The sequence below is a fragment of the Macaca mulatta genome, chromosome 3 (assembly GCF_049350105.2).
Source record: "Macaca mulatta isolate MMU2019108-1 chromosome 3, T2T-MMU8v2.0, whole genome shotgun sequence".
In the NCBI taxonomy this organism is placed as follows: Eukaryota; Metazoa; Chordata; class Mammalia; order Primates; family Cercopithecidae; genus Macaca; species Macaca mulatta.
The window spans coordinates 168,411,007-168,422,687 of NC_133408.1; the positions used below are offsets into that span (position 1 = coordinate 168,411,007).

General features: G+C 46.5%; 1 non-coding gene across 1 annotated transcript; it reads left to right on the plus strand.

Moving 5' to 3' along the window:
- Nucleotides 1-7,049: 7,049 nt before the first annotated feature.
- Nucleotides 7,050-7,121, plus strand: TRNAP-AGG (transfer RNA proline (anticodon AGG)). Its single transcript has one exon. It is a non-coding gene; the product is annotated as a tRNA-Pro (tRNA).
- Nucleotides 7,122-11,681: the final 4,560 nt, after the last annotated feature.

An 11,681-nucleotide genomic window follows, 5' to 3' on the forward strand; every position in this document is an offset into this window, starting at 1 on the left:
TACAAATAGGGGATCTCACAACGCCCTCCGTGGGTTCAATTAATTTGCTAAAGCAGCTCACAGAACTCAGGGAAACACTTAACACCAGTTTATTCTAACAGGTATAAAGGATACAGATGAAGAGATGCATAAGGAGAGGCATGCATGTGGGAAGGAGCATGAAGATTCCATGCCCTCTCCAGGTGCCACCCTCCAGGAACTTCCGTGTGTTCAGCTATCCAGAAGCTCCTTGAACCTTGTTCTTTTTGGGGGTTTTATGGAGGCTTCATTTCTTTCTTTTTTTTTTTTTTTGAGACGGAGTTATGGGGGGAACAGGGTGGGAGGGCACTGTCTGGGAAGATGTGAGGACAGTATTAGGAGGGGCCAAAGATATGGCCACCTAGCCTTGTACACTGGGTGTAAAAGGGTCCAGGGTATCTTGCACCCTTGCCATTTAGCCTCCCATCAGAAATGTTTGCAGAGGTGGGCACCTCAGCAGAGCGAGGATGAGCAGAGCTGCTTATCCCTTACCCTGGGCAGGACTTCAGGACCAGGGGCCAGAGGTCACCCTAAGGTGCCTATCCCTGAGCAGGGCACATGGATTGTGTGTGAGCCTGGCCTGAGTGGAACAAGCCAGCCTCCACTGTCTGCTGGGCTCTGCTGAGGTACCCACCTCTGCAAACGTTTCTGATGGGAGGCTAAATGGCGAGGGTCCAAGACACCCCGGGCCCTTTTACATCCAGTGTACAAGGCTAGGTGGCCACGTCTTTGGCCCCGCCTAATACTGTCCTCACACCTTCCTAGACAGTGCCTCCCACCCTGTTCCCCCAACAGCAGAGGGAGACAATGGGCCCAAGCTGGAGGCAACCCAATCCCCAAGGAGCTCAGACCAAAAAGAGCCTCACCCAAGCACAAAGTCTTACCGGTACTCAAGCCACGGACAAAAATTCTCCCAAGTCATGGAAGCTATGGAGTAGAAGGAGGCAAGCTTCTGAGGAAGGGGCATGGGGTAAAGGAGGAAGAGAAAATATAAAAACTGGAGGCAGGCTGGGCAGGTGGCTCACGCCTGTAATCCCAGCACTTTGGGACGCCAAGGTGGGCGGATCACTTGAGGTCAGGAGTTCACCAACCTGGTCAACATGGTGAAACCCCGTCTTTACCAAAAAATACAAAAATTTGCTGCGCAAGGTGGCACGCTGCTGCATAGTCCCAGCTACTTGGGAGGCTGAGGTAGGAGAATTGCTCGAACCCAGGAGGCAGAGGTTGCAGTGAGCTGAGATCGCGCCACTGCCCTCCAGCCTGGGCAACAGAGCGAGACCGTGTTTCAAAACAAAACACCAAAATAAAAAATAAAAACGAGGTGTTTTAGGTGCATTTAGTATATACAATGCTCTTCCCAGGCTGAAAATCACCTTATCAATTTAGAACATGTTAATACACTAAGGCTTTACAGAAGATCACGTGAAACACACTTAGACCAGGATTTCTCAACGTCGGCACTACTGACATCGAAGATAATTCTTTGTCGTGGGGGCTGTCCTGTGCGTTGGAGGATGTTGAACAGCATCCCTCTCTTCTAGATGCCAAAATTAACACTGCCAACCCAGTCATGATAACCAAAAATGTCTCCCAACATTGCCAAATGACTCCTGAGAGACAAAACCCTTCCTTCCTCACTCCCTTCCCCTCCAGCTGAGATTCAACCATTGATTTAGATTTAGACTTAAAAATGTTCAGAACCCAATATAATACAATCAAGCGAAAATTTGTTTTTCCATTTGTTCCGATTGTCCAGAAAAAAGGAGAGTCCTACCAAAGTGGATATTTTCTGAATAGTTTCAGGAGGTCTTTCTTTCTTTTTCTTTCTTTTGTTCTTTCTTTCCCTCCCTCCCTCCCTCTCTCTCTCCCCGTGTCCCTCCCTCCCTCCCTCTCTTTCTCTTTCCTTCCTCCTTCCTTCCTTCCTTCCTTCCTCTCTCTCTCTCCTTCTTCCTTTCTTTCTCTCCCTTTCCTTTCTTTTTTTTCTTTTTTTTTTTTTTTCTGAGACAGAGTTTCGCTCTGTCACCCGGGCTGGAGTGCAGTGGCGCTATCTCAGCTCACTGCAAGCTCCATCTCCCGGATTCGCCCCATTCTCCTGCCTCAGCCTCTCAAGTAGCTGGGACTACAGGCATGTGCCACCACACCCGGCTAATTTTTTGTATGTTTAGTAGAGATGGGGTTTCACTGTGTTAGCCAGGATGGTCTCGATCTCCTGACCTCGTGATCTGCCCACCATGGCCTCCCAAAGTGCTGGGATTACAGGCGTCAGCCACCGTGCCCGGCCCCCCCTCCCTTCCTCCCTCCCTTCCTTTCTTTCCTTCCTTCCTTCCTTCCTTCCTTCCTTCCTTCCTTCCTTCCTTCCTTCCTTCCTCTTTCTTTCTTTCTCTCTTTCTCTCTTTCTTTCTCTTTCTTTTTCTCTTTTCTTTTTCTTTCTTTCTCTCTCTTTCTCTTTCTCTCTTTCTCTTTCTCTCTTTTCCTTCCTTCCTTTTCTTCCTTCCTTCCTTCCTTCCTTCTTTCCTTCCTTCCCTTCTCCTTCCTTCCTTCCCTTCTTTTCTTCCTTCTGACAAGATCTCACTACGTTGCGCAGGCTGGTCTTCAACTCCCAGCCTCCAGCAATCCTCCCTCCTCAGCCTCCTGTGCTGGGATTACAGGTGTGAGCCATTGTACCCAGCTAGGGGTTTTAAAATTTTTATTCTTATTAGAAGTGTATTTATTTATACGCCTTCCTTTTCCTAAAGTAGTTTAAGGGAGACTTGCAAGAATATATAGGACACAACAAGAAACAATGAATCAAATGTAGAAGCAGAAGAAAGAGAAACAACAGTGGGGAGTTAAAGAGTCAGGAATTATACTGACATTTGATGACCCTGTGAACTTGCTACTGACGGGCGACACACTCAGCCTCATGCTTTCTAGCAGCTACTCATTTACATAATTGTCCAGAGAAAAAATGCAAACCAACTGTTCTCGGAGTTATGACAGACAAGAATGCCTCCCTGGGGACTTCACAAAGGAAACATTGTCCTCAACAACATCTTTCAGTAGACAGGACAACCAGTTGCACAGGATTGGGTCTAGTACTGACCCCTCAGTATGGATTCAACACAGCACAAAGCACAATTCGAAACCATTAGGGCGAGCTCCAAGTACTGCTGGGCTGCTCTGATCTAGAGGAAATTTTGGCTCTCTGGAGGCTCAAAATGCATTTCTCCCTATCCTTCTTATTGCTTCTCTCTGTTCAGTTTTTAATAATTTAATTTCTGGTTTGAATGGAGTATGTGTACATATATATGCATATGCATTGAGCTCAAAATTCAAAAAGTACAAAAGAATATACAGGCCAGCCATGGTAGCTCACACCTGTAATCCCAGCACTTCAGAAGGCTGATGCAGGCAGATCACTTGAGGTCAGGAGTTCGAGACCAGCCTGGCCAACACGGCGAAACCCCGTCTCCCCTAAAAATACAAAAATTAGCTGGGTGTGGTGGCATGCGCCTATAATCCCAGCTATTGGGGAGGCTGAGGCATGAGAATCACTTGAATCCAGCAGAGGTGGCAGTGAGCTGAGATTGTGCCACTGTACCCCAGTTTGGGAAACAGCAAAACACTCTTCAAAAAAAAAAAAAGAAATTATATACATATGGCCAGGCGTGGTGGCTCGCGCCTGTAATCCCAGCACTTTGGGAGGCTGAGGCAGGTGGATTGCCTGAAGTCAGGAGTTCAAGACCAGCCTGGTCAACGTAGTAAAACCCTGTCTCTACTAAAAATACAAAAATTAGCCAGGTGTGGTGACACATGCCTGTAATCCCAGCTACTGAGAGGCTGAGGCAGGAGAATTGCTTGAGCCTGGGAGACGGAGTTTGCAGTGAGCTGAGATCTTGCCACTGCACTCCAGCCTGGCAGACAGAGTGAGACTCTATCTAAAAAAAAAAGAAGAAGAAGAAGAAGAAGAGGGGCCGGGTGCGGTGGCTCAAGCCTGTAATCCCAGCACTTTGGGAGGCTGAGACGGGCGGATCATGAGGTCAGGAGATCGAGACCATCCTGGCTAACACGGTGAGACCCCGTCTCTACTAAAAAATACAAAAAACTAGCCGGGCGAGGTGGCGGGTGCCTGTAGTCCCAGCTACTCGGGAGGCTGAGGCAGGAGAATGGCGTGAACCCGGGAGGCGGAGCTTGCAGTGAGCCGAGATCTGGCCACTGCACTCCAGCCTGGGTGACAGAGCAAGACTCCGTCTCAAAAAAAAAAAAAAAAAAAGAAGAAGAAGAAGAGGAATTCAGAGAAAAAGAAGTTTCTTTCCCACCCAGCCTCCCAACTACTCAGTTACCCTTCTCAGAGGCAACCAGTGGTAGCTTCTTGCTGTTCTTTATATATATAGGAAGTGACGGTGATTGAGATGATGTGTGTGACAATGTTGTCTGTTAAATACTGACCCATAAGGCTCTCCAGAGAAGTGATAAGGGAAGAAGTGACATGCTCTTGTGAAAATGGGGACGCAGGATCTGCCTAAAAGTCATCCTCACACCTAGGAGGAGAGTGAGGAAGCTCCTGGAGGGAGGGCCAGGATTTTCCCTAAGAGACAAAGGAGCAACTGACGGCCTGAAGTCCCGCTGCATGGATGAAGGCCACAGTGATTTTAGCCTGGAAGCAAATTCAAGGTATGTGCCAGTGGATTTCCACCAGGGCCATGCTCCTCTCCGCCGACTCCACCATCTAGGAGGCTTTTGGAAGCATGCAGGGTGTTTCAGGGCTATCACAACAGTGGAGAAGGGATTACTGGTATTCAGTGGACAGGATGCAGCTCCAGATCAGCCACACAAAGAAGAATGATCCTGCCCCAAATTCCAACAGCACCTCTGAGAGAAGCACTGGCTAGGACCCAACCCTGGTCTCAGCTCTGAAACATCTTCAGCAAAGTCCCCCTAGGAGCCCTAGCTTTGAGCAACATCACTCTCTGGCACACTCACCAAGAGGAACAATTTAGGGAATGTGTGCTGAGGTAATGGAAGGACATGTTGCGTGCGCTTTTATTTATAAGTCAGTTTAAAGCTGGGGAACAGCGACCCAAAAAAGTCTCTTTGGTTTGAGAATAGATGAGCTGTTGCCTTCCTCTCTGGCTGGATTAGTTAGCTGAGCCAGTTGTCTGGCTCAGACACTTCGATGGAAATCATGCAACTTTATCCCCTGAGTACAAAAGAATGCAGGCCAATGTATCCTCTAAAGTGAGGGCCATTCTTCCCACCTATCCAAGGGAGGGATTGGTTCAGTAGGAATCCTGCTTGAAAGGATGGAGTGTGGGCTGGGCACAGTGGCTCACACCCGTAATCCTAGCTACTTGGGAGGCTGAGGTGAGAGAATCGCTTGAGCCCGGGAGGCAGAGGTTTCAGTGAGCTGAGATCGTGCCACTGCACTCCAGCCTGGGTGACAGAGTGAGACTCTAGTCTTAAAAAAAAAAAAAAAAAAAAAGGATGGAGTGTGGAAGATTTCTCCAGGGTTACCATTTCTACTTCAAGCCAAGTGGTGAGGACTCATCTGCATCTCTGTTGCCACTAGTGATTTTTTTGTGCACACTCCTAGAATTTTCTTTTTTCACTCATTCGTTCATTCCACGGACATGTGCTAAGTGATGACTGTGACAACAGTTGTGCTATGAGGATTAAGTGGGATTAATCTGGTAAAGTGCTTACACAAGGCTGGGCACACAGAAATGCCTGGGAATAGCCTGTATTGTCAGCAGTACTGCCAAGGATCAGACGTTGGGGGAGACCCAAAAGACCAATAAAACAGTATCTGCCCCCGTGGAGCTCTGAGCTCACAAAAGACCTCCCCTCCGGAAGTGAGCAAGAATCCAGGATGCGATGGATGTGTACAGGGATGGTGGAAGCACAAAAGACAGAGAGCCCAACCAAGCCCATCAGGGTCTCCTACGAGTCCCCAGTTTCTGAGGTGTGATCACCCCCCCTCACTCTCTTTGGGAACGTCCCAACCTAGGCCACCCTTAGGCTGCCAGCAGCTCCTTCCTGGGCAGCTTCCCTGGGTAGGATGTTCAGGGCAGGCTACCGTGGGGGAGGGAGTGTGGGTATTGACAGGATATAGTCCCCATTTCTGGTTTTTTAGAAAGTCTGGGTAGCAGTGTGTACTGCATTTAAAACAGTCTTAGGATTCAGATAAATGTGAATAAGCTGAATTTAGGCAAGTTAAAGCATTCTGATAAACATGAAGTATACGCTGAATTCAGGCAGTTGTTTATCTTACACTGAGGTGATACTGCTCTCACAAGGTTGCTGGAAGGTTAAATAAGATCTGTAAAGCAGGGAGCACCCTGCCTGGCCCACAACAAGCATTAAATGACAGCTTTCCTACTATGTATTTCTCTCCCCCTCGTGTTGCCATCATAACCCGTTTCCTTTGACAGCGCTTTACAGTTCTCAAGGTGCTTTCATATATATTGTCTCATGCGATCCTCACCCTGTAAGGTAGACAGGGTAGGTGTTACCTTCCCCAACCAGCAGATGAAGACACTGCGGATTTTAGCAAACATCACCTAGTCAAGAGCAAGCTGGGACAATCTTCTGGGTCCTCACCTGGGAGTCTAATGGGTTTGGAGAATGCTTTTCTGGTGGTCTGATCATGAGGTAAGAAAGAAGAGTAGCTCTCAACTGAGTGCAAGAGACCACAGATGGGCTCACCAGCCCTAAGGGTCCTCAGGGAAATAGTGGTTCCTGGAGCCTGGCTTCTTCCCCAGCAGGACCTCCATGAACTCTGCTTGGGAGTCCTGGCGGGGTAACTGGCAGGTCAGGGGGAAGAATGGACCCTGCCTGTAGGCCCAGGCAGAGGAGCATCTGTGTGGCTCCGCAACGAGCTAGGGAGGAGCAGGAGAGAACTCAGGAGCAACGCCTGCTGGAGCGCAGCCGCCTGGGCCTGGAGCCAGCCTGGAAGTGGGAGGAGAGAGGCTCGTTCTAAGAACTACAGACTGCTTCTGTGGCTGCTGCTGATGTGGCAGGGGGAGCACATCTGGCAAGAGCTAATTGCCTGTGGCTCGTTGGTCTAGGGGTATGATTCTCGCTTAGGGTGCGAGAGGTCCCGGGTTCAAATCCCGGACGAGCCCTGCTTTTTCTGTCCGTTCTCCGCTGCCACATACATATACACCGCCTACCCCTTCTAGGGTGGAAGCAAAGAGATAGCCTCCTGGTGTGTGGCTAAAGGACCCTGAGGACAAGCTGGCAGTCAGTCGCCCCATTGCCCTGACCTATACTTACCCCATTATTTCCACTGGGGCCAAACTGAGCAGGAGGGGACTGGCAGAGCATCTGGCTGGCCTGCATTTTATTTGGCAGAAAGACAGCCTGTCAGAGACATCAGGACAAGGAGCGGGCTGGGCCAGAGCTGGAGGTCAGGATCAGGCAAGCTCTCAACATAAAACCCAAGCTATGAAATGCACTGGACTCAAAGTCCAAAAGCTAGGACGACAGTTACAGTTCTGAGTCTCGAAACTTACTTCTCAGAGTTGTTGGGAGGATGAAATCAGAAACTGTAATGCACCCTAGAGATGTAGGGATTGCTAGGAATCATGTTACACACAAAGAGAATCTAAATGGGAACTTCTGGCAACATGAAAGACTGGACTAAGGTAGCTATCCCTTCATCCAGTGCCCCCAAACACACACAGGGATGTTGGATAAAATGGAATTCAAAAATTAAAATGGTACAATCCCAACTTTTTTTTAATAAAGGAAATTATCAGCTATCAGGATTAAAGAAGGAACGTAAAAAACAAACAAAAAAAGCCAGGCCAGTGGCTCATGCCTATAATTCCAGCACTTTGGGAGGCCAAGGCGGGTGGATCACCTGAGGTCAGGAGTTCGAGACCAGCATGACCAACAAGGCGAAACCCAATCTCTACTAAAAATACAAAAATTAGCTGGGCATGGTGGTATGCACCTGTAATCCCAGCTACTTGGGAAGCTGAGGCAGGAGAATCGCTTGAACCCAGGAGGCGGAGGTTGCAGTGAGCCAAGATGGCACCATTGCACTCCAGCCTGGGCAACAGAGCAGGACTCCATCGAAAGGAAGAAAGAGAGAGAGAGAGGGAGGGAGAGAGGGAGGGAGGGAGGAAGGGAGGGAGGGAGGAAGGGAGGGAGGGAGGGAGGGAGGGAGGAAGGGAGGGAGGGAGGGAGGGAGGGAGGAAGGAAGGAAAGAAGGAAGGAAGGAAGGAAGGAAGGAAGGAAGGAAGGAAGGAAGGAAGGAAGAAACAAAGGAAGGAAGGAAGGAAGGAAGGAAGGAAGGGCGAGCAGGCCAAAAAAAAATGGGGGCCGGGGAGAAGGATGTCACAATGGCCTATTGTTGATGTCACACACAGATAAGATAGACACCCAAGATCTGGAGCTGTGTCTCAATGCTTCCAGCTGTAGGATACGTGGCCTCACCTGCCAGAGGCAGGGAGCCAAAGCTGAAACCCCTTCATAAAGCTCAGAATATAAAAGATCCATCTTGTTCGTCAAAAGAAGATTAAAGGCTGAGCACAGTGGCTCACACCTGCTATCCCAACATTTTGGGAGGCTGAGGCGGGGTGCTCACTTGAGCCTACGAGTTTGATACCAGCCTGGGCAACACAGCAAAACCCCTTCTCTACAAAAAAATAAATTTAAAAAATTAGCCAGGTGTGGTGGTGTGCACTGCAGTCCCAGCTACTTCAGAGGCTGAGGTGGGAGCATCACTTGAACCTGGGAGGTTGAGGCCACAATAAGCCATGATCACATCACTGCACTCCAGCCTGGGCAACACAGCCAGACCCTGTCTCTGAAAAGAAAGAAAAAGAAAAGAAAAGTGGACTAAAAACCAGCAAGGAAGCAGAGAAAAGGGGTGGAAATACAAGTCAACCCTGAGAAATTGATGTTCTAAGTCTGACCAAGTATTGTATCTGGATTTCTGTTTTCATGGTGCTGAATCCAAGCGAGAAATTAAATATAAACTTGGTTTATGACGCTTGAAATCCTTAGGAATACCACACAGCCACACAGAAGCAAAAAGAGTTCTATAAGACTATTTTCATATAACAAGGGCATATAGGACTCCCACCAAAACCAGCCAACCAACCAACCCATCAAAATTACAAAAACCCAAAATGTGCTGAAGAAGAGCTCACAATAAAAATTATGGACTTGTATAATATTAAATATTACAAACTTTCCCTGCTTTTCCCTCTGTCCAGAGAGATACAGAATGCTTTAAGTGCTCTGTGACCCAGCCAGCTGAAATGTTTTTCGCTATAGGCTTGAACCCAAGCTAGGGCCTTGAACATTCACAGGCACTGATAAAGGTGTTTAGGTTGTTGCTGAAAACACTGAAGGACAAACCATGTTGCTAAACATATAGAAGCTAGCCCTGTCCCCAGTCAAATTCCTGAAACCCTCATTTAAACTTCATAACCCAGCTCCCTCATTGTGGACACACCTAGGTAGAACATCCCTTATCTTGCTCTCTGCCTTGAGGATCCACGGCAGCTCACTTTGTATGTACATTCCCCTAATAAATGCTTTGGACCAATCCCCTGATGTTTACCACTTGGTGTTTTTGGAATCTCAACCAGCCCCGTTTCAGAACAGTTTGGGGCACTCCCTTGTGGAATTACTGCTTTTGGGGTGATTCTAGCCACAGGTTCAGCTGAGAAGAAACAAAACTAGACAAGGAAGCAATTCATCATAAGGAAGGGTTGGTGGACACAGCAAACAGGAGAGCACTCCAAGAACTATACATGATAGAACAACATGAAAAACATTATATAATAAATATATGTAGAAGAATTAAAGACAAGAAAATAAACCATAGGAAAAAAAATCAAATACCACATGAAGAAATGAAAGACATAACCACTGAAATTAACGACTCTTAGCACAGGAAAATTATACTTAATAACAAAGAAGACATTAAAGACTCAGTGATGCATTAAACAGGAGATTATTAGACTCAGGCAAAGAGAGAATAAGTGAACTGGAAAAGAGAGCTGATGAAATCATTCAAAATCTGAAAAAGTCGGAAAGTGATAAGATAGAAAATATGAAAGAATAGCTAAAAAAACATGAGTGAAAGAATGAGACAGACTAACATATATCTAATAGGAGTTCCTGAATGTGACTGAGAGAATGGGGAAAATATAATATTCCAATAGATAATGGTTGAGAATTTTAATGGAAGAAAGACACAGTCCTCAGGTTGAAGAGTCCTGAGCTCTGAAACACACTGTGGAGAAACTGCAGGATATTGAAGAAAGAGAAAAGTCTTTTTTTTTTTTTTTTTGAGACAGGGTCTCACTCTATTGCCCAGGCTAGATTGTGGTAGTGTGATCATAGCTCACTGAAGCCTCAAACTCCTAGGCCCAAGCAATTCTTCCACCTCAGCCTCCTAAGCAGGTAGAACTACAAATGTGTGCCGTCACGTCTAGCTAATTATTTGTTTATTTATTTTGAGATGGAGTCTTGCTTTGTTGCCCAGGCTGGAGTTATTTTTTTATTTTTATAGAGACAGAGTCTTGCCATGTTGCCCAGGCTGATCTCAAACTCCTGGGCTCCAGCCATCTTCCCAAGGCACTAGGATTATAGGCATGAGCCACCATACCTGAGAAAAACCTTAAAACAACCGGAAAGAAAAATGCCTGTCTGCCTACAAAGATAACAATTATATTTGCAGCTCACTTCTAGCAACAGGATATTGATTATAGGGGGAAAAAAATGGAAAACAAAATATTATAGAAAAGACTTATTTTTTCAACCAGGTATGGTGGCTCATGCCTGTAATCCCAGCACTTTGGGAGGCCAAGGTGGGTGGATCACCTGAGGTCATGAGTTCAAGACCAGACTGGCCAACATGGTGAAACCCTGTCTCTACTAAAAATACAAAAATTAGCCAGGTGTGGTGGCACCCACCTGTAATCCCAGCTGCTTGGGAGGCTGAGACTGAAGAATCGCTTGAACCCAGGAGGCAGAGGTTGCAGTGAGCTGAGATCACGCCACTGCACTCCAATCTGGGTGACAGAGTGAGACACCTCAAAAAAAAAAAAAAAAAAAAGAAAGAAAGAAAGAAAGAAAGAAAGAAAAGACGTATTGTTTTTAATTATAGAGAAAAATTTTGTCACTTACTAGCAGCAAAAGATTATAGGGAAAAACATCTTCAAAAGGCTAAGAGAAAATAACTGTCACCTAGAATTTGATGCCTACCAAATTTCCATTAAAAGGGCATGAAATAAAGACATTTTAAGATATTAACTGGGAATGCTGACCCCTCAAAGACTACACTGAAATGTCACAAAGGGTAGATTTTATAAGAGGGAAATGGAAATAAGAAGGAACGGTGAGCAGAGAAATTTATAAATATGTTAGTAGATCTAATCAAGCCTTGAGACAGATGATGATGATGATGATAAAGATGGTGGTGGTGGTGATAATGGTGAGGAGGATGATTCCTGGGGTTAGAAAGAAGGGGAAACTAAAATACTAGATAGAAATATGGGAGATGGTGGGGAAAGAAGAACAGAGTTAACATGTTCTAAGATCTTTCTATTACTCAGAAAAGTATAGTGATATTGATTCACCGTAGACCTAAGTAAGAATGTTTAGAAATATATAAAGAGGTAATCACTAAAAGAGTAGAAATAGAATGTGTAACTTCCAAA